General features: G+C 37.8%; 1 long non-coding RNA gene across 9 annotated transcripts in view; it reads left to right on the forward strand.

Annotated features, from left to right (window-relative positions):
- The window catches only part of LOC111097890, an 82,360-nt gene that overhangs the window by 42,335 nt on the left and 20,412 nt on the right, over nt 1–19,613 (forward strand). For 3 of the 9 annotated variants that reach the window (XR_005367219.1, XR_005367214.1, XR_005367212.1), the window contains exons 1-5: nt 9,656–10,036; nt 15,130–15,495; nt 16,958–17,114; nt 17,938–18,122; nt 18,983–19,073. This is a non-coding gene — a long non-coding RNA (uncharacterized LOC111097890). Of the gene's footprint in view, nt 1–8,920; nt 9,137–9,655; nt 10,037–15,129; nt 15,690–16,957; nt 17,115–17,937; nt 18,123–18,982; nt 19,074–19,613 lie in introns of those variants that run through there. The other 6 variants (XR_005367213.1, XR_005367220.1, XR_005367218.1 and 3 more) reach the window with 6 other exon arrangements.

Consider the following 19,613-nt stretch of genomic DNA (forward strand, 5'->3'; position numbering starts at 1 on the left):
AACAGGCTTTGAAAGGTAGGGAAGTAAGAGGAATTGTGGATTATTTTGTACCATGTATTTATTGAAGAGATGGGGAAATCAGCTCAAAGATGGGGGAGAGACCTGTTGTTCATGGTCATAAATTAATGAAAAAAGAGTAGTAGGTTTTCTGAATTGCAGTGTTTAACCCTTTCGATTAGATCTGTAACTGTATCACTTACAAAAGTGAGTCACGGGCAAATGATCTTAATAATCTATTCCTAGGGTGACATGCCCCAAGGTATGTTCACCAGGATGCAGCACTGGTAAATAAATGGTAGTTGTTGGTGTGTGTGTGTGCGTGTGTGTGTGTGTATAGTGGCAATGGAGAGTGGGGGTAGGGGAGTTCTAGTTTCTTCATATGTTTGGAAATAATGGTAAGGACAAAGCTAAGCAGATTTCTCTATTGTAGTATGTTTAAAAGATTTGAATAAGCTAAAACACCTTTGGAAATCATAAAAGGAAGATTTCCATCATCCTAAGGTACCCAGGATAACATCAGATTGACATGTTTTTCATAAATTACACTCATCATATTACTTCTTTAGGGTCCTCAGGATTGATATTATAATTCTATATTATATGAAAGGCTCTTAGAGTTTTATTTGCATTTCCTATTATATACTTAATTTAAGTATGTATCTCTAGAAGTTAATCTGTTTCTCTTGAAATTCAGCTGGAAGCTTTTGACAGATAAAATAGTTCAATGCCTAAACAAATCACATCAACTTCTAGCTTTCAACATTTTATGATCTACTTCAACAGATTTGGCAGTGTCTACTACCTTAAATTGGATTAGTTGTCTTGTGACTGTCAATCTTCTGCCTTCATAAAAATGTTTCATTTCAATACAACATCAAAGTATAATCTCTTATAAGCAAAAATTGAGGACCTGTGTTAAATTTAGCCACATGAGGTACAGGAATGCAAATGTCTTGACTGGAGTGATCCTTTGATGAAAGGGCCTTATCTATGCACAGCTAAGTTTGCCCGAGCAAGGCCTCATGGCTAATAAACACTCCCTGACATTGTGTAACAGGCAGCGTAATTTCAGAGTCATCAAAATGTGGTATGGGGATGTGTGCACTGAATGAAGCATTAAGGAGCACAATATTATGTTTTATAGGCCACATTCTAGGAAATGCTGTTTCCCTAGGACAAGAAACAATTCCTTAGAATCTTGCCAGCCTCTTATCACTGTGTAACCCAATCATTCCAATTTGATATTCATAGATGTCTTAGTCCGTTCAGGCTGCATAACAAATTACCACAGAAACAGGATTACTGATAAACAATAGAAATTTCTTTCTCATATTTCTGGAGCCTGGAAAGTCTAAGATCAAGGTGTTGGCAGATTCTATATATAGTGAGGACCCATTTCCTGATTTGCAGATTGCATCCTCTTTCTCAAGTGGTGGAAGAGGGAAAGGATCTCTCTGGTGTGTCTTTTATAATAAAAGGGCACTAATGTCATTCATGAGAGCTGCACCCTCATGATCTAGTCAGCTCTCCAATCCACCACCTCCTAGTACCACCACACTGGGGGTTAGCATTTAAAAAATGAACTAGGGGAAACAAATCTTCAGTCTACAGCAAAAGAAATTCAGATAAATCTTCAGGTCATTCATCAAAGGCATTATGATGTTTCCCCCAACTATAATCCCATCTTTCCTCTAAGTACTCAAGCTATTTCAAGTTTTACACAGATAAAAATATCTTGAGATTTTAAGATTTCTGATATTCAAAAGTATATGAGCTAAAAAATATAAAAAGATAAATGAGAACATATTTCTAATATTAAAAGTAATATGCAAACCTATCTTTATCCTTAAAATGTATTTCGCTTTTCATTTTAAAAATCTTTTTACTCATTTTCTCCGCAGTCTTATTTTCTTCTTTTTGCCAAGTTAACATCTGAATGACATTTTAAAGCCTGTCAAAGGAGTGAAAACTAAAACATATGATCTTAATTAAGTTTAAGTGAGTGTTTTCCCAATTCAAAGTTGTAGTTAAGAAAGTTAGTATTTTATTTTAGAGAGGGAAAGTGGAAGTTTGCAAGTCAATTCTGTTCTTCCTCTATTAAGTCAAAACAAGTCTCTCTGGAGCTCAAAATCATTTATCTCTGTAAATCAGAGTCCTTTATTTGATAACGGCCCCAGAGCATTCATTGTGAAACATAGGGCAATCATCTCTATTATAAGCCAAAATATTTCAGATCGTATCTTAAACACTCTTAAATTTCTTACAAAGACCTGAAAGAACTTCCCTAATTACTTGTGGTCTTTCTTCAAACTATAAAATATTATGGCATCATTGTGTGGTAAAGATATCTTGGGCTTCTGAGCTCAAATCCTTGCTCAACAGTGAATTTTCTTTGTAACCAGAGTCAAATTACTTGTAGTAGGTACATCTTAGCATGTTGATTCAACACTGCTTGTCTTCTCAATCCACACATTAAGGGTCCCAGCAGCAGTGACCTAGTCAGAAGTCACCGATGATGGAATCAAAGTTGAGGATGTAATGCAAGCTGAACCACCAGAGTACATTAGTGGCGATTTAGGAAGTGACCAAAGAAAAACAGAGATTAAATTCACTTCTAGGAAATGAAAACCCAAAAGTTTGTCAGAAGTTGGAGGTGGAGAGGAAACAAAGTAATGAGAATGAGTTAAGACCCACTAAGTAGTAGAGAAAGGAAAGAGAAGGTTTCTTGGACATCCAAAGGCTGGGTGGGCTCTCTGTCCTTTGGTTCCATGAGACACTTTTATTTCAATGCTTACACCAAAGCTCACCTTTTGTTTGTTTGCTTGTTTTAACTAGTTGGGTTTTGCTGCGGTTGTTTTTACAATTTTGTTTGTTTCTTTTTTTTTAAGATTTTATTATTTATTCATTCATGAGAAACACACAGAGAGAGAGGGAGGCAGTGACACAGGCAGAGGGAAAGCAGGCTCCATGCAGGGAGCCCAATGTGGGACTCAATCCCGGGTCTCCAGGATCACGCCCTGGGCTGAAGGCGGTGCTAAACCACTGAGCCACCCGGGCTGCCCATACAATTTTGTTTCTTATAGGTAAAGGAGTTCTAAATAATATAATATGCATTTTACTTGAGTTTTGTTTTTTCCTTTTAAAAATGAGTACATGAATATTTCAGATTGTGATGTTGAGGATTAGAGATTGTGCCCATAAAATGTGCAATTCCAAGTAGGAAAGAAGAAAATGGTATGTTATTGGTTATCTTCCTTCTGCTTCTCCTTCATCATCTTTATTATTGTCATGGTTCCTTTGCTCTCACATAAAGAAAAAAAATAAGAAACACAAATGACTGGGTTTATATTTGGAGCATGGAAGGCATATCATCATTTTAAATAAATATGTAGAGACACAATTTTGTCAACTCTCCAAGGCTTAATAAAGCCCATGATTTCATTACATTGTTTTTTTTTCTCAAAGAGTTTCAACTAGGATTAGAATCTATCAAAGAATTTAGTAAACTATATTTTGTCTACTTCAGTCCAAATGAGCAGATGTTCCCCAAGTCCTTTTCTGAGATTGTTTTGATATGTGCTTACACTCTTGGCTACTAAAGAGGGATGGTTCTGGTTTTATCTGGTCAATTGAGTCACATAATCAGTCATGCAGTCAAGCAATCAATTGGCCAATTTCTACTTTCCCTCTCTCACCAAATCGAATTATTTGATTATATTGTTGATCACTTTTATATTTAATCCTCATGAATTTCCCCTAAAACAGACTGGAACATTACAAGGCATAACATAATTTCCCCAACACAAAATAGGGATGTAGCCAGTGGTAGATTTGATATTTTCCAATTTTCAGAGCAGCCACCTTTCCTTCACTACCATCCCACAAATACACTCAAGAGAAAGAAACAACTACCTTTGCCTTGAGGTGCATCAAGTTATTTTCACTTTACAGGTGAGAAAACTGAAGTTCAAAGAGAGGTATGGTAACTTTTCTGGTGCCATAGAGTGTTAAGACACAGGGTATCTCAAGTGACCAAGCTGTAACCCACATAACTTGGATCTGCTACTTAGGAATAGTATCTAAATAATATCTCACTGATAGTACCTTGTATGGGGATCCAGGAAACAGATTTTTCCAATAATATTAAACCAATATTAAACTATGGTGGATAGCTTCTGACAAAAGGACTAATAAACACATGTTAAAGAAGCGTGGTCAACTCTGTGGCCCAAGTATAAAGTAGAAAGAGTATAGGAAGGAAAAACTGATACTGAAGGAGGATTGCTATTGGCAAGCTGCCTCTTTTAACTTTATTGAAAAAATTAAAATAAAAATACAATCCAAGAATGGATGGGCCATTTTCCTAGAGCTAAATTAGCCAACCCAGAGTCTGTGTTCACTTTGAGCTACTTTATATTAAATTAATGTTTTCTCCAATGTTTCATGATTCAGAAAACTCCTTGTGTCAGAGATCATGTCTTCTTTGCTATAACCTATGGGCTTAACAAAGAGCACAAGAAATATTTGTAAGATGCTGAATGGATGTTTAGAGATGACATTCCCTCAGCTGCAAAATTCTTTTCCTTGCTGCTAACTCTAAATGGTCCAGTTTAAAAGATCGTTTCTTCAAGGAATTCTTTCCCATTTTTACCATTTAAATTCAATCTCTCTCCTTCCTCAGAGTGTTGAATAGATGTCCTTGTTATAAGCATTTTGTTCTGTTTCATCACTGTGTTGGTTAAGTGACATGAGGAAGATTGCCTTTTTAGCTACAAGGTCCTAGAAGTTTGTAGCCATTCCCTACTAAACTCTGTTTTTTTTTTTTTTTTTTTTTTTTTTAAGATTTTATTTTTAAGTAATATCTAAACCCAACATGTAGCTTGAATTTACAACACCAGAATTAAGAATCACTTGCTTGTACTGCCTCAGCCAGCCAGGCCCCCTACTCAATTATGTTTTAGCTCAGTACCTAGAATAGTGATTTTCATTCAATAGAAAAAAAATCTGATAAGTAAATAAAAATAAATATGAATGTGGTTATAAATGTGTTTGTTTGGCTCTAGGCAAAAACTGATAAAGGATGTTTGCTCTTGATATTTCTTCTCAAAGACTTGATATATTACATTCTCTCAGCTCCCTGATTAGTACTCTTTTGCTTTTTCCCATCAAGAACATTCTCCTGAGACTATTACAAATTAAATTATGCCAAGATATAAAAGACTGAAAAATCCCAAAGGAGTTACATTTATGCCTGGAAAAGGTATTAAGTTGGAGAAAGATGATGTCATTGAGCTAACCAAGATGACCTTACTTGGAGAAGTGGATCAAGAAAGCAGGGCTTCTTAAATTCCTCTATGCCTGAATTTTAAAACATGCTTTACCCTGTAAAAGATGTAGGTATGGCTAATTATGATTAGGGATAGGGTCACTGGAATTCTGGGATTTGGATGAGTCTTAGCTTGGTCAATCCAGTAGTGCTGGATCACATAAAATGAGTTTCAGATTCCACATCTGTAAAAATAAGCCTGAAGTCTTCCCAAGGCTTTTTATTCACTGTTTCTAAGATATCAGTTGAAGACAAATTTTGAAAAGTTACTTTGGACTCAAGGGCTAGAATTGAATACCAACCAGGAATACTGAAAACAAACAACTAAGAAGTTGATGCTAGGGATCACCCTGACACTTTATAAAGTTTCTTTCTTTCTTCCTTTCTCTCTTTCTCTTTTTTTTTTTTTTTTAATCCAAAGCCAGGATTGAGATGAAGATAAGGAGGGGATCTAAGAGTTTAAGCCATTTTACGTATCCAAAACTGGGGATAGATAGGCAAAATATATGGGAGCAAATCACAATAAAGAAGGAAGGAAGGGAGAGAAAGAGAATATGAAAAAGACAAAAAGGGGAGAGCGAAAATATTCAGGAGCTAACCTGAGCACATTAAATACTACATGTCATTAACTGTTGGAAAAATAGGCATATCCCACAAAACCCAAGTGCATAGTAACCGACATAAATATTTTCTGCAAAGATCTACTCTATCCTGGGTTCATGTCTGTTTATGATTGATGACAGCTACATCTTGGCCCTAAAGGACAATCTTTATTCACATCAGTCAGCTAGGCTGGTTTTAATCGCCTAAATATAATTCAATCGTCAGAGTCCATATTCTTAACTAGGAAATGTCAACATTGGATTTGGCCAATGAAACATCAAGGGAAAGACAGGCTACCATCCTCAAACTTTCTTGTAATGTGAATTATAATCAGAACCTTCTACTGACTTTGGTTCTCACTTTTTTCTCCTCTTTGTTTTCCATAGGGTAAGATTATACAGAAACAGAATATACTTATCAGCTATTTATTATCCTCCTTCACTCTAATTTATAATAATCAGAAAAATGTTAATGTTAATTGGATATTGCCTCGTTAGTACTTTGATCTATATATAGGGCCTAGAACTTGTTGGGCACATATGATTTTATTTTTATTCTTACACTTATTTAATCCAGGCCATTTTTTGTCTCTCCCTGCCCCATCTCCTACCACCACATTTTACAGATGAAAAATATGAAGCTCAGGAAATTCAACTAATTTACCCAAACTCCCTCATCAGTAAATGACAGTAAATGTTACAGACCACTGGTCAATATTAGTCACATGACAGCCTGACTATAATGGAATCTGAAAAGTCTTCCCATATATGCAGGAATAGGAGAAGAAAATCAGATAAGGTAAACATTACTAATTTCTATTACAGCAGGCTTGTACTCTTTTTTTCCATTTTGCATAACTTGATGACTCCCTGAAATGTCTGCATTGCTCAGTACCAGAGAGAGTTCAGTTCTATTTATGGTCCTTCACAAGCAAGCACGGGCACCATAGTTATTTATTCTTCTCCATAGATCATCCTGAGTTGGTTATTCATAAATCTCATCTTCTTTGTCTTCCCTCCTCCTCTTCTTCCCCCTTCTCTTTCCCTCAGCGTCCCCAAACATCTTATCAACACCATCTGTTTTCGCTGCCTACTCAGGCTTAGCCCAGATCCTCACTTCTTTAGACTGGCTCACCGACAATATAAATGAAACTCTCTAGTGCTATATTAATAACCTCTCATAGCATAACATTGATGTGTCATTACCTTAAAAAAAAAAAAAGTCTCACAGTCAGAGAAAGGATAGGGAGAGATAAATAGTACAAAGACAGAAAGAGCCCTATGTTTCCACCTACAAAATGAGAACCAAGATTCAGTGGTTTCTAAGGAATTTGCCTAAGGTCACAGAGCTATTTAGTGTGGCTGATGTAGGGATGGTGATACTTATAAGCAGAGGAAGGGAGGGCAAGGAGGACAATGACCTTTGGACTAAGGCCTCCTCAATGATTCTAGGGTTGTTTCATGTTATGGAAGAAGAGCTACAGTTCATCTTTTGTACTCTTCAAAAGCACTTTTTGGTGGAAAAATAAAAGGATAGCTTCCATCTCTGTGCAAAGATTTGTTTTTCTTGAAGCTCCTGCCATTCACATATATTAACTAACCTTTGCCTAGTGAGGCAGTATCATACATCCACTTATTTTTTCCAAAAAAAAATGTTTTTTTGAGCAATTACTATATGTGGGATTTTAGGCTCTAAGGATACAGTGCCCAACTGAAATGACTGCCTCTCATTTTTCCACCGAAAAATGCTGTCTGCAACATTTCTAAAATCTTCAATTCAGCTCTTTCTATCCTAATGTATTTTTTTTTAAGATTTATTTATTTATTTGAGAGAGAGAGCATGAGCAAGGGGAGGGGCAGAGGTAGAGGGAGAGAAAGAATCTTAAGCAGGCTCCATGTTCAGCATGAAGTCCAATGTGGGGCTCAATTTCATGACCCTGAGGTCATGACCTGAGCAGAAATCAAGAGTCGGACACCTAACTGAATGAGCCACCCAGATGCCTCCCAAAAGTATCTTAATTCACTTGTGAATATGCACTGCCTCTGGCACTGATTGCCTCTTCTTATCATCTAAGGTAGGACACTGCTGTTCCCCCACCCCTCCCCCCCACCACCCCGCCGCCAACAATCTGAGAATTCCCCGAATTAACACAATCGTCAGCGCAATTAGACTCATTTAAACTCAGGAGAGACATGTTTTTCTCATGAAGTAGTGGAAAATAAAGTTAATCCAATTGCAGTCAGTTTTCAAAAGTCAAGAACTGAAATGTCAAAGACAGGAAAAAAGTGTTATCCCCATGGCTACTGTGCTCTGAGCTAGGGATGACTCATGGGAGATCATGTGTGTGTGTGTACATGTGTGTCTATTATCTCCAGATCATTAACAAATTACTAGAACTAGAAACTTGGAAATTACAACCAGAAAATGTGGACTGAGAACTGAGATTTGAGTTCTCTTTGGGTGGTTTTGAAATTTTCTTGAAACATGTACAGAAATAAAAATAAACTACAGACATAAGGGTGCTTTTTCTTTTTCTTTTTTCTAGCTTTCTGGTTTCCACTTTGCCATGATTAAACTATTCACAGGCAGGCTAGAAAGCTTTTCTGGAAAATGAGCTTTAAATTTCAAAATGTGAAATTTGTTAGTAAGTTGAAAAGATTTTTGTTCTCCCTAAATCAAGGAGTTTATCTATTGGTAAACAGTATATATTTATTTCATTATTTCAAATCAGTAAGGAAACAATATATCAAATGAGGCATCTGGGAAATAAGTTTTAAAATACATCCCTTATTTACATGTTCTTTTCCTTACTGGGCCAGTTTCTCTTTCCTCCTCTTCCTGGCTACTTCCTTAATTTATCATTGAATCCAGAAAATTCTTACCAGCCATCTTTTATGTGCCAGGTGCACAGAATTAAAGAACTCTATGGTGCTCTAGAATTAAAATTCTCAAGTACTTCACAATCATACTGAAGCAACAGGGCAAGTGCCTTAACGTGTGATGTTAGAGGCATGACGGATGGACAGAGGAGAGCCTGTCTGACTTTGTTTAGCAATTTGGGGGACTATTTCACAGAAGTGCAACTCATGTCATGTTTTGCAGGAGGATTAAGATGGCCTAGCAGAGCACAAGGGACTGCAGCCCACTGAAATTGCTCTCCAGGATCACAGATGCAGGAGAGAGCAGCATGGCTGGAACATGGGGCAGGTGAGTGAGCTGCAATGGGAGGGGAGGCAGTAGGGAGAGCAATCGTGAAGAGCATAGTCCCCCATATGAAGGTCTCACTTGTGACTGTGTGTTTTTTGGCCTCTCTGTCTTCCAATCTATAAGATTAAAGCAACACAAACTGGGTATTTGAAGACAGGAGAAATAAATGTGGTGTGTCTATGTAACTCAAATGGCATGCTACTTGGATGATAAGATTTGTGGTTTCCTGGGGAGTTTCCTTCAGTGTATTAAATACAATGATTTCCTAAGCTCCACTGAGTACTTCCTATATGTCCAGCACAGAATCAGAGGTTGGGGAAGAGAATTAAGAAATATCAAGTCAGTTTTATTCAAGGCAACCTATTTATTGATCACCAAGGCTATGCAGACCATTGTGCTAGGCATAGTGGGTACAAAGATGAATAGGATACTGCCCCTAACTCCAGGAATCTTAGAACTCAAGCCACAGAACAGAGATGATGGAAGAATGGTTCCAGTTCCTTCCATTACTTACTCAAACTGTGTTGAGTCCCCTACTGTATGAGATCGTTGTGGTTGGGGAGGGAAGAACACAGCTTTGTATCTACTGCATCATTTACCAATGAACCACCTGTCTTCAAGAAGCTCATTATAGGAGTACTGCCTAAATAATGAATATAAAATAACAGGAACACAAGGAAAATTACAGACAAAAAGATTTTGTGAGAGTTTCATTCAAAGTAATTTGGATGGAGGAAAAAGGCTGAATATTTATTGAGCATCCTCTGTAAAGCCAGTTTTACAAATATAGTCTCACATTTTTCACAATTCACCAAAATCAACATCTTTATCTTCATTTACAACTAAGGAAATGACTTAAAGAAGTTACAGTAACCTGCCCAGAGAGAACCACTGCTAACGGTAAGGACTTGAACTGGGCACTTCTGGTTATATAGTCATGTTCTCTCCACTCTATCCAGGCTATGTGGAACTAAAAATAGCTTAGAGAAAGAAGTGGCGTTCAAGGAAAACTGATTCTCACCTTCTCATAAACACACAGCTTTTGTATCAGAGGCTAGGTTCTTCTATTAGAAGCTGATCAATCAATCTCATTGTCCAAAGAGGTAAAACTTGGATAGAAACAGAACAATAAACATTTCCAGACTTAGTATGTTCCGATGATCTTGTGTGCAGACATGGGAATGCCATGGCATGTAATGTCTCTGTGTCCTTTCTGGCTTGTCTTAAGATCATCTGGCGCCAGTCGTATGGCAGGAACCCATTTGCAATCATTCCTATTTGTGTTTTGAGCGTTTATAATAACACTGGGTAAATGAATATTAGCCCATGCACATTGTTCCTTGCCAGGAAATACATTAACAGAAATCTTCAGGACTCTAAGTACAATTTTGTTTGAGAAGACTTCTCATAGTCTCTGGTATTAAAGATGTTAAGATTTGAAAGTTCATACATGACGGGACAGAGTGTAAGTGACTATGGATGGAATGCCTGTCACTTGAAATGTGGACAGAACCACGAGAGGCTTTAGTGAGAAAATAAACTTGGGATTGTAAATAACGCCTGACTTGACATTTCCCTTGTGGGGGACCCCGGTAATGGGGCCCAGCTGCCAAGCATGATGCTCCATTGAGTTATAAGGGAAAACAACATTTTTTCAAACTGATATTGTTAAGATCCACGACTGAATGCCATTTGTTTTTGTACTTTATAACAATTCAAACCAGATTATTTAATACCGAAGCCACAGAAAAACAAGCCCCACTGCCAGCCCCCATCCTTCCTCCCTCCTGATGGATCTGCTCTTTTGTTCTCAAAATACAGGTTGGAAGTAGGAGCTGTTTACAGAATATTTCTGAGTTTGCAAGATGAAAAGCTTTTATAACTGAGCTTGAAGTGCTAGAGATGCTTTTAATCAGTGTGTAGGATTTTAATTAATCCCAGGATTGCTCCTTTTCACAAAAGTTCAGGTGCAAGATCCTATTCTTGCAGGGTTACATTTGAATGCAGGCTGAAAGACCCCTTCAGAAAACAGGATAAAGAATGCAGATGCTTGAAGTGGGGGACGGAAAACTAGATTTTTATCTCATTTCTGTTATTCTGGAGTTGTGGCCCCAGCAGCTAAATAAGGGGATTTGAGAAAGAATGGCTTTGCAGTTACTGGTTATACAGGATATTGTGAATATATGCAGAAATGTTTTGAATCAAAGCTTATCTATCTCTCTCTCTATATATATACAGTCCGTAATCACTGAAGTCAAAGGCTAATGTCATCGTCTATAAATTCTACTCAGAATTTTAGAATTCATAGAGTCAAATCTAGACAGCTACAGCTAAATGGACCGTGCAGGCAATTGTGTCACAGTGTCCTTGTTTGTAGAATAAAAGGATGGCCCTGGGGCTCTAGGCAGAGACTCTATGGCTTCCAGGACAAAGTAAAAATTCCCTTGCTTGGCATTCAAGTCCCTTTATGATCTGGCCAATTGACAAATTGACACCCCTGCTGATATGCCTCCTGTAAGCTCTCCACACATTCCCATGTCTTTAGTCGTCGCTCCAAAAATTTATACTATTTTATGCTTTTGTGCTTTCTGATTAGTTACTGCTTTTGCTTGAAATTTCCTTCTGTTATTAAGTCAGAGTAACAAATAGCATATTCTGTAGACACTGGCATTTTCTTAAGCGAATTCCATGGATCACCAGTATCAAATGCTTTTCTGATGTGTGGAACATGTGTTTTTGGGAGAAGGGGAAGAGGAGCTAAGTGTTAACGATCTCAAAATGAGGAAGAATGATGTTCATTCTACCAATCCTTTGAAAGATCGCAAGATAGAATGCTATAATAAAGGTTCTGAAAATTCTTAAAAAAGAGAAATATACCTAAGCCAGCATTTTCCTTTCTGTTTAAGATTTATTTATTTATTTTAGTGAGAGAGAGTGAGTAAGCTTAGTGGGGGGAGGGGCAAAGGTAAAGGAAGAGAATCCTCAAGTTGATTCCCCATTGAGCAGGGAGCTTGACACGGGGGCTTGATACCAGGCCCCTTAGATCATGTCTTGAGCAGAAATCAAGTATCAGATGCTTAATCAACTGACCCACCCAGGCACCCCTTAAGCCAGCATTTTCTAAATGCATATGATGATAAATTCCTTCTTTTAATACTCTCCAGATCACAGTGGGAAACAACTGTTCATATTAACATTGAACATATGTCACAGATTGATTATAAATTTTCAAGGAATTATGATACACTTTATTCTTATCAATAAATTTTAATTAAATGTTTTATATTGATATAATTGTAGTTGTAACATGACATTGCAGGAAATAATAGAGATAATAATAATAGTTTCTCTCAATGATGTCTTATAAAACTATAGGACAATATCACTACAAGATACTGACCCATGAAATCTTTAGATGTGTATCATTCATTTTCCAGGTGTTCAGATTTTCCTAATGTCTTTCTGCTTTTTATTTCTAGTTTGAGTCCATTGTAGTATGAGAAACCTAAATGATTTCAATCATTTTAAATTTGTTGGGGTTTGTTTTTTGTCCCAAGAGAGGGTCTATCTTGGTATATGCTTCTTGGACACTTGAAAATAATGTCTATTCTGCTTTTGTTGGTTGGAATATTCTTTAAATGCTGATTAGATATTTTTGTTTGATGATGTGAGTTCTTCTATATGCTTCCTGATTTTCTATTTGACCAATCATTTGTTGAGAAACAAGCGTTGACTCTTCAGCTATCATTATGGATTTGCCTATTTTTCTTTTCAGTGTCTGCCATCAGTCCCTGAGGCTTGGTTCACATTTCCCTTCCTCCCTGTGTTGCCCCCCTCCATCCCTCCTTTCTTTCCTTCCTCCTTTCTTCCTTCTTTCTTTTTTTAGATTGTTGTTTAGACTAGGAAATTTCTAACATTCTGCCTCCCACTCACTGATTCTTTCCTTTGCCTTCTCCATTTTGAGCCTACCTCTGAGTTTCCCATTTTTCAGTTCTAAGATCATCATTTGCTTCTTTATTTATTCTATTCCTTGGCTAAGTCTTTCTGTTTTATCATTCACTTAAAGAATATTTGTAATTTCCCATTACAATATTCCTATTAGGGCTGAGTTAAAATCGTTGGCAGATAATGTTTAAATCTCTGTCTCCTCAGTTTTGGCATCTACTGACTGTCATTTGTCATTCAAGTTGACATCGTCTTCATTCTTGGTATGACAAGGATTTTAGTTTGAAATCTGGAGATTACATTGTAAAACTCTGGGTCTTATTTAAATCTACTATTGATTGATTGATTTTAAAGGAGTTTTTAAAAAGATTTTATTAATTTAAAAAGAGAGAGAGTGTATATGCAAGCAGGGGGAGGGGCAGAGGGAGAGAGACAATCTCAAGCAAGCTCTCCAATGCAGGGCTCAATCTCATGATCCTGAGATCACGACCTGAGATGAAATAAAAAGTCAGACACTTAATCAACTAAGCCAACCAGGCACTATTAAACCTACTCTTTAGATAAGAACTGGCGGGATGCCTGGGTGGCTCAGTGGTTGAGCATCTGCCTTCCGCCCAGGGCATGGTCCTGGAGTCCCGGGATCAAGTTCCACACCTGGCTCCTTGCATGGAGCCTGCTTCTCCCTCTGCCTGTGTCTCTGCCTCTCTCTCTCTCTCTCTCTCCCCCCGTGTCTGTATCTCTCATAAATAAATAAATATATAAAATCTTTTAAAAAATAAATAAATAAGACCTGGCCTTCTCTGATACTGTTCTGGGCAGAGAGGGAGAGCACCATTTTGTTACTGCCAAATGGAGGTAAAAGTCCAGGTTCCCCACTTGGTCTCTGTTTACAACCAAGACTGGAGGCTCATCATTACTGCGAGGCATGAATCTGGTTCCCTATGCCATTTCCATGGTAACTTCGGTGTGGGGTGCCTTCACTATGCTGGGTGATGAAAGTCCTGCCTCCCCACTAGGCTTGCTCTGGCACTATCTGGTGGGGAGAGGAATGGTGGGTTGGAGTAGAAATTCAGACCTCCTGTATGGTCCCAAGTGACATATGTAGGATGGCTTTTCATTGGCTGGTGGGGATGAAATACCTTCTCTGATATCACCCCAGTCTTGCATGTTGGGGAGTTTTGTTACAATGCTATGAGGACAGAAATCCAGGCTGCTCCTTGCGTGGCATTTGTTGGCATGGGTGTGGATGTGCCACAGCTCTTCTGTGGTGTTTGGCTGTAGTAGATTGGTTATTGTTTAAAATCTTTATGCCGGTGCACAGAGCAGGGCTGCAGGGCGCTGGCTGTCCGCTGCCCGGATGCAGCTGTGTTCCTCAAAACAAACAAACAAACAAACAAACAAACAAATAAATAAATAAATAAATAAAATCTTTGTGCCTTGATTGTCCCTTTCCTGGTCCCTTTACTAAGAGAAGTAGCTTATGTTGGGGAAATTTTTTTTTTTTTTTTTTTTGGTCTATGTCCTTTGGCATTTCCAGGTTGCTGGCTTTTTCATCTTCCAGTTATGTATATATGAGACAGAGAGAAAACCCAGGGTATCCATTATCCTATCCCTCCCTTGAGTCTTGAAGTCCCTGGCTTGTCTGCCTTCTTATCTTCAATTTTCAAAATCTTATGTGTGTCTTGTGTATAACGCCTAGAGTTTTTTAGTTGTATTTATTAGGAGAAAATTGGGTCTAGTCTACCTTCCTGGAAGTGAAGTCCTTTATCAATAGTTTTAAACTGTCATTTTGAACAATTATTACCTATCTCCAGGCACAATATGATAGTCTTTTTATTAGACTTTATTTGCTTAGAGAAGTTTTAGGCACTATGATATTCTTTATATACATTATTTTATTTTGTCTCTATTAAACAATGGCTAAGGTATCATTATCTCAATTTAATGGGTGAGGACTGAGGTTCAGTAGGATAAGGAACTTACACAAGCAAAAAACAATGTCAGGATTTAACCTCAATATCTCTCCTTTTCTAAACTGACTCTTTCAGGGTCATGCTGTTAACTCAGCTCTATATAGGACCACTGGAATTCCTGATGACTGAGAGAGAATCATAAAAATAATAAGAGATCCAGGAATTAGGACACATGAAAGATAACTGAAAGGAAGTAAATATTGGAGAGAAAAGACAGTCTGTTCACACATCTGAACAACTTTCAGATGGATGACACATTTGAACTCTTCGGCAGGTCTCAAGAGAATATGAGCAAGACAAATGATTAAATGTTGCAAAGATCCTGAGTTCAGCTTCATTATAAGAAGAACAGTTATGGATATCTAAATGAAGATAAATTGTTTCTAGTGTCAATGAACTCCCATCCAAGCAGGATCTGGATTAATGTCCTGTGGCTGAAAAGTATGCAGAGGTTTGGTGGATATGACCTCAAAGCCCTTTCTCTTACAGCCTTTAATGCAGGCCAGGCTGTGCTATGTACCAGCTATGTGATATTGGACATATTACCTCTTTCTAAGCTTAACTTTTCTCTTCTATAGAATGGGAATAATAATCATACAAGCTTCACGGGATGATTATGAGGAGTGGGTGTGATGGTGGGTATAAAATGTTTAGTGCCACTCCTGCCATGTAGAAAGCATGATGATAATGATGATGGTGATGGTGGTAGTGGTGGTGGTAATTTTGTGGGTTCCAAGGGTACTGTAGGTTCTTTGAAGGGTTCACATTTTTTGTTGTAGAGAGATAGGTTGAGGAACTGATAAGCAGTACTATTTTAAATAATAAAAATAGATGTAAGTAATGAAAATTTTACTATACCCTATCTGTTCATGAATATTTTAGTATTCTAGAACTGACCTGAACTTATCATTGGTACTTGGGATGTCTTACATTTGGAACACACCCTTGTATAGAGCAAATAAAAAATGAGTGCCACTCATTTATAGGCGTCCAGTTATATAATTCAGAGCCTTCATAACTTATCCATCGGGTGTCAAAAGGATTCTACCTCCAAATTACTATTTGATCTTTGGCAAACCTCTTAATATCTCCTAGATTCCAACTTTCTCTTTCACAAAATAAGATTTAGAGAAGGTCATCTTTAAGCTTTGACCTTGTCCTGGGGCTTGGTTATTTTTCACTTTGACATGAACTCACATACATTGTAAGGGTCAGAAAAATTGCATCACTCAATTGGCCAGGCTCTTTTCTTCTCATTGTCTGCCCTAAAGTCACCAATCAGGGGAATTCACATTATCAGGAAGTTTGTGCTCCAGCCAGATTCCATTCCAATTTTGCTTCAGTTTTAGAAGCAATGATTCATGGCCCACGGTCATCCTTGTTAGGATTCACTTTCTTAGATGAAGTAGCTATTCCCAGCATTTCTTCTTGCAAAATTCCTGACCCTGTAGGGGAGAAGTCTGTATTGCTTATTTCACTTTCCTCTTGAGAGGAAAAGTTTTCAAGGAGTTTGGGGATTGGGACTGGTTCCCAATAGACACTTTCATACTTAGGTCACTTCTAATAATGAAATATTTTCCAGATAATCTGTTTGAACATTTCCATCCATTTAAGCACTATAGGCATCGAAGAGGCGCCTGCTTCCTACGTAGTCACAGCCTTCCAATGACCATGGGGTATGTCTGATTATAAGAGCTGCTTCCAACCAACTCTGTGGGTCAGTGGTGGAATACGTTTTTGGAGAAAACTTACTGCTATTGCCTGTCTTCCAGTGGAGAACATCATGCTTCCCAGTAACTCAAACAGAAAATTTTACTCATTCTCTCATTCCTCACCACCAGTTGGTCTCTATGTCCAGTCTATTATACTTTCTAAATTTGTTTTTCTTTTTTTGAATATTCAGCTCCTCTTCACGATGAATACTTCGAGTGGCTAGACTCTTGCTGGGGCTATTTTACAGGCCTGGAATTCAATCGTTTGGCTTCACTGTTGCGTTGCACTATGTTCTTCATTATCCTTCATGCTACTTCATGAGGCCATTATTTCAGTTATAAATCCAGGTACGACCATCCCTTGTGCCCAGGAGCAAGCAGCACGGTGGCCCAGTGAAGAATCTCTAAGTAGCTTATCCACCTATACAGCATGCAGAGATTCTTATAATCTGCCCTGTTCTCCTTTGTCAATTTTACTTCTCACCAAGAACCTCTTTGCACCCAAAGCCCAAAGCACTGAACTACTGGCATTTCATCAATATGTCATACTCTTTTATTCTTCTGAGTTTTTATAATTCTATTCTCTTTGCTTATAATGCCCTTCCCCTCAAAATTCCATACCTAGCAAACTCATACCATTTCACCACAAAGAATTGCTTTAACTCTAACGTTTTATATTATATCTTCCTTAATTACCGAGGTGGTTTTTATTCCCATTTTCTCATGTGCTTTTTTTTTTTAAATAGTACTATATTTATTTTATCATGATTCCCTTACAGACTATGAACACTAGAAAGAAATAAATACTATCCTTTTCTTTTTTATGTACAGATTTTGTTCTTTATTAATGTGTTTTAAATTTTTAAAATACCCATTTCTTTGTGGATAACTAGCTATCAGTTATCCAGATATGAGATGATTTTGAGAGAAGTGACTACAGCTTTTTAAGAAGGTAACAATGCATAAATGGGGTCTCTGTTGGAATCCAAATTATAAAACTGAGATTGTAAAGGCTTCATTTGATGGTTGATTCCATGCTACCCATGGGCTTGGCTTGTTAGTAAGCCTTGATCCCATATAAAGTCCTAACTGAAGCAGATTAGTCATCAAGGGAAGAGTCATGCCTGCATTTGTAACATTTGTCATTCCATTCTATTTATGACCATTGAAGGAATATTTTGACAAAAATATACATCTAGAAGAAGTCAGTCCAAGAGTCCACCATCCCTCCTATCTGTGGAATTCCAGGTGTAGCAAGTATTACTAACAGTAGAAACAAAGCTGCATTGGGCCTTTAACTTCAGGTAATTGGGATCCGGAGATATGGATCACTCACACTGGAGAAAGAGAGCACAGGTAACTGGAACATAGCACTACTGTCCCTCTGAATGGTGACAGCACTACTAGACATCGTATCTCAGTGGAGAGTATAAGCAATTTTGTTTCTTGTAGCTTTACAAAGATGAGCTAATAAAGAGAGAATGAGCAACCAAACAATAGAGAATAAGGAAAGGTAGATTCCAAAAGTGACTGACCAGCAAAGAAAATGGGAATTGGAAAAAAAAAAAAAAAAAAGAGGACTTTTTCAGATATCCTCATAGAGGATGTTATTGTGAGCTTCCTGGTTCTCTTGGGTTTTAATACCTGAGGAGAACTGCAGATATTAAATGTGAAGATGCAGTGTGAAGACCTCTCCTGCTTTCCATTGTTCCATCCCTTCTTTGTTCTCACTCCTCCACCAGGAGATTTGGATAATTTTTCTAGTGTTGACTCAAACCCATCTCTTCCACAAAGCTTCTCTGATAATATCCCATAGACCCTAATGCACACCATTCCCCTTCCTAGCACATCAGTCATGTGGTGTAGTTCTAGGAGCATCCCCCCAGAAAACATCTTCTCCCTTGCTGATTGTATGAAAAGGATTAGCTTGCTAGATTTCCAGTAGCTCAAAAACTCAGACCCAAGTTTCCATGAGAAAATACAGATTCTAAATCATACAGAGGTGATATGCTTATATCAGATCCTTTTCTGATATTTGCTGTGATAGAAGTCCCAAAGGAGAAAATAGAGCTGGACACCCATTTAAGGTGGAAAGACAGATTTTATCGAAGCTACTGTAGTAGAGGAGAGAGTTTCCAGTATAGACTGAGCCCAACTCTAACTAAGAAAAAGGTAACTGAGTTTTGTTTTGTTATGTTTTTTTTTTTTTCCAAAAGGAGGACAAGTAAGAAAAAGAACTATGGAGAAGTGAAAAGGGGAGCCAAAAATGGACAAGTGGCATATGTATAAATGGAAAATGAAAGTGGGGTAAGTATAGAATTGCTGAAAATGGTCTGATGGTGGGTTGGTACAATGTATATTTTACAGTTTGGCAGCCTTGCATTTTCTCAAGCTAATAAGGCTCAGCATGAGTGCTGGGATCATCTTTAGGGACACAGCCTAGTGTAGGTGGAAGACAAGTTAAAATTTAGTCATATATCTTAACATGGTGCATGGGCAACTCCTTTGTACTGCATGGGAGTTCACAGTGTGCAGAAGAAGGAGAAGAAAATACAGAATAAATAAGGGAGGTGTTATAGTGGAGAGTATGATAGACAGGATGGTCCCCTATATAGAGATGTCCACATTCTATTTCCTGGGAACCGTGAATATGCTATGAAAGAGAGTGTCAGAGTTAGGGGAGGTGTGATGACAGAGGCAGAGAGAGAGGGAGGCAGTGGGGGAGAGAGAGACATCTGAAGATGCTGCTGACCTTGGTGATGGGGAAGGGGCCAGGGCAAAGAAATGAGTATAGCCTCCAGAAGATGGATTAGGCAAGGAAACAGATTCTCCTCTAGAGTCTGCAGA

The sequence above is a fragment of the Canis lupus genome, chromosome 11, assembly GCF_011100685.1.
Source record: "Canis lupus familiaris isolate Mischka breed German Shepherd chromosome 11, alternate assembly UU_Cfam_GSD_1.0, whole genome shotgun sequence".
Classification (NCBI taxonomy): Eukaryota; Metazoa; Chordata; class Mammalia; order Carnivora; family Canidae; genus Canis; species Canis lupus.